At 37.6% G+C, this 4,022-nt stretch overlaps 1 non-coding gene across 1 annotated transcript; it reads right to left on the bottom strand.

Moving 5' to 3' along the window:
* Positions 1-583: 583 nt before the first annotated feature.
* LOC133091556 (U6 spliceosomal RNA) lies at positions 584-690 on the bottom strand. The gene has a single exon (XR_009700901.1). It is a non-coding gene; the product is annotated as a U6 spliceosomal RNA (small nuclear RNA).
* Positions 691-4,022: the final 3,332 nt, after the last annotated feature.

The raw sequence follows: 4,022 nt of genomic DNA, 5'->3' as shown, positions 1-4,022 counted from the left end.
TTTCCTTTCTGTTTGGGGAACTTCCTTAGCCATTCTTTTATGTTAGGTCTGCTGGCAACAAATTCTCTTAGTTTTCCTTCGTCTGAGAATATCTTGATTATCCCTCTATTCCTGAAGCATATTTTCATTGGGTTGACAGAATTCTGGGTTGACAGGCATTCTTTTTCAGCTCTTGAAAAATATTGTACCACTTTCTTCTAGTCTCCATGGTTTCTGGTGAGAAATCTGCTGTAATTTGAATTGTTTTTCTCCACAGGTAATACATTGTTTCTCTCTAGCTGCTTTCAAGATTTTTTATTTGTCTTTATTTTTCAGATGTTTGACTCTAATGTGTATTGACATGGCTTTCTTCAGGTTTATCTTATTTAGAGTTGTTTCTTACATCTAGATGTATGCTTTTTGCCAAGTATGGGGATTTTTCAGCCATTATTTCTTCAAATACTTTTCAGTCCCATGCCTTCTCCTCTCCTGGGACTCTGATGTTATAGTCCCACATGTCCCTGAAGCTCTGTTCTTTTTTTTCCCTCTGTATTTTCTCTCTGTTATTTCAATTGGGTAATATATGTCATTCTATCTTTTTTTTTTTAATATGGAGCACTTCATGAATTTGCACATCATCCTTGCACAGGGGCCATGCTAATCTTCTCTGTATCATTCCAATTTTAGTATATGTGTTGCTGAAGTGAGCACTATATCATTCTATCTTTAAGTTAACTGATTTAATTGATTCTTTCCCCTATCCTCTCCAATCTGCTATTAAGCCCATCCACTGAGGTTTTTGTTGCTGTTGTTATTGTATATTTTAGTTATAAAATTTTGCACTTAGTTCTCCTTTATATCTTCTATTTCTTTGCTGAGGCTTCCTATTTTCTCATTTGTTTCAAGCATATTCATAATTTGCACACTGCAGCATTTTTATGAAGGCTGCTTTAAATTTCTTGTCAAATAATTCTAACATCCATGTCATCTTGGTGTTGGTGTCTGTTGATTGGCTTTTCTCACTCGTGTTGAGATCTTATTGTTTCTTGGTGTGATGAATGATTTTCTGTTGAAACTTGGATGTTTTGGTGATTATGCTATAGGGCTCTGGATCTTATTTAAATATTGTATTTTAGCAGATTGCCTCTGACACTACTCCAGTGGGGAAGGGAATGCTGCCTCATTAATACCAAGTGGGGTAAAAGTTCAGGTTCTCCACTCAGCCTCCATTGACACCCAGGTTGGAGAAGGGGCTCCTTGTTACTGCTGGGCAGGGATGGGAGTTCAAGCTCCTTACTAAGCCTCCAATGAACCACCCTGCCAGGAGGGCAAGGATTACCTCATTACTGCAACCCACATCTGATAACTTGAGGAGGCGGCCTCATTACTGCTGAGCAATTGTTAAATTCCTGACCCTCCCTCAGGCCTCCTCTGACAACACCCCAACAAGGAGGCAAAGGTGTGCCTTGTTACTGCTGAAATGGAGGTGGAAGTCCAGGCTCCCCATGTGGTCTCCACTGACAAGCAGGGTGTTGGGGTGGCAATGCTTTGTTTTCACCCAACAAGGATAGAAGTCCTGGCTCCTCACTTGGCCTTCTCTGCCATGAAGCTTCTGATGGGGGCATAGATCGAGCTGTCTCATTACAGCCTGGCAAGAATGAAGTCTAGGCTTTCTTCACAGCCTTTAATGATGGAGGTGGGGGTGAGGCCATCATTTTTTTTCTGTGGAGTTTGGCTGAAGTAAGGGGTTATTGTCTAAAAGTTTCTGTCTTGCTAGGCTGTCTCTTTCTGGTCCTTTGGCCACAGAGAGCAGGCTTTGTTTAGTCTTTTAGTCAGTCTGCTTTTATCTCTCCACCTTTCAGAGTCTTCTTACATCTGTTTTATAAATAACTTCCAGGAGTTTTAGTTGTACTTAGCAGGAGGAGTAGGGAAAATTATATCTACTCCATCTTTCCAGAAGCAGACTGGAAGACTGTTTTAATATTGTCAAATGTATTTTACATTCCTACCAGCAATGTACAAGGGTTGCATTTTCTCCATGTCCATACTAACACTTGTTTTCTGTTTTTTCGATCATAGCCATTCTAATAGGTGTAAAGTGATATCTCATTGTGATTTTTATTTGCATTTCCCTTATGATTACTGATATTAAGCATCTTTCCATGTGCTTACTGGTCATTTATATATCTTCTTTGGATAAATGTCTATTCAAGTCTTTTGCTTATTTTTGAATTGGGTTGTTTGGGGGTTTTGTTATTGAAGTTTAGGAGTTCTCCATACGTTCTGGATATCAATCTTTTATCAAACCAGTGCTTGCAAATATTTTCTCCCATCCCATTACTTTTTTACTTTGTTGGTGGTATCCTTTGATGCATAAAAGTTTTTAATTCTGATGAAATCTAATTTGTCCATTTTTTTCTTTTGGTGCCTGTTCCTTTGGTCTCATATCCAAGAAATCATTACCAAATCCAATGTCATGAAAATTCTCCCTATGTTTTCATCTAAGAGTTTTATAGTTGGGAGTTCCCTGGTAGTCTAGTGGTTAGGAATCTTTGCTTTCACTGCTGTGACCCAGGTTCAATTCCTGGTCAGGGAACTGAGATCCCACAAGCCATGCAGCCAAAAAAATAAATAAGAGTTTTATAGTTTTAGTTCTTACATTTAGGTCTTTTATTCATTTTGACTTAATTTTTGCCTATATTAGGTAAGGGTAGAGTTCATTCTTTTTCATGTTGATATCCAATTTTCCCAGCACCATTTCACAACACTACTGAAAAGACTGCCCTTTCCCCAATTGAATGGTCTTGGCAACATCGTCAAAAATAACTTTTTTAAAAGACTGAAATCATGAATTCATAAAAATATAAAATAAATACATTTAAAATATTTAATTTAACTCATTGACTAATGATAAAATCGATAAGATGTTACAACCAGTTTAAAGGAGAATTCAAAGGACAGAGACATACATAGAACATGAAATGAATCTACAAATAGATATAAAATTGACCTTTTTAGGGGTGTATGTATTAGTTTCTTACTGCTGCTATCACAAATTTACTGGCTTAAAACAACAAATTTATTATCTTACAATTCCAGAGGTCAAGAAGTCTAAAATGGGTGGACAGGTCTGTTTCCCTCTGGAGGCTCTAGGGGAGAATCTATTTCCTGCCTTTTCCAGCTTAGGCAGGTTGCCTTCATTCTTTGGCTCATGCCTGTGCATCACTCCAACCTCAGCTTCCATTGTCATGTCTCCTTCTCTAACACTGACCCTACCAGTCAAAAGGACCCTTATGATTACATTGGGCCCTCCTGGATAATTCAGGAGACTCTCCTCATCTCAAGATCATTAACTTATCACATCTGCAAAACCGCTTCGGCTATGGAAAGTAACACATTCACAGGTTACAAGGATTAGGACATGAACATTTGGGGAGGGCATTATTCTGCCTACCAAAATGGGGAGTCAATTGTTCCTTCCATCATAAAGAATTAATTTGCATATGTACAGATTAAAATCATTTGCATTGTTATTGGTTATCTTTAATTTACAAAATTATAAAATAGCACAAAGACAATGAAAGGCGCAGACACAGGAGGTAATAATCCAGAAGGTAGTGCTTAGTTTTCTATCCCACTCCAAAGCATAGTTTTCCATTGAAGATACCCAATAATTCTTTTGGCCCATTTCAAAGTCTTTCACAGTTTGTACTGATTCTCTAATCTGTTTTATCACTTTATTTCTGTTTCAAGTTCTTTCCTCATTGATAACCTCTATATGCCTTTTCATGCTTTCTGCTCTATTCTCCTTTGAGCTCCTTTTAATTTTGTGTTCATTTCTGATTTTGTATTTTCTTCTGCTTCTCTCCTAACTTCTACCAGGCCCTAATGTCCACTGACTATCGGCCCATCTCTTCCTCTTGTCTGGCTTTTTCTTTCCTAAGGTCTTAAATTTCTGCTTTGCTGTCTTTCTTCAAAGCTGCAAATACTTCACTGAGGTATTGTTATTATTATTAATATATGTTTTAAGGTTAGGGTACAAT

Source organism: Eubalaena glacialis, chromosome 4 (genome assembly GCF_028564815.1).
Source record: "Eubalaena glacialis isolate mEubGla1 chromosome 4, mEubGla1.1.hap2.+ XY, whole genome shotgun sequence".
Classification (NCBI taxonomy): domain Eukaryota; kingdom Metazoa; phylum Chordata; class Mammalia; order Artiodactyla; family Balaenidae; genus Eubalaena; species Eubalaena glacialis.
Note: the sequence above shows the minus strand (reverse complement) of the source record. Positions and strands in the feature narration are given on the sequence as shown.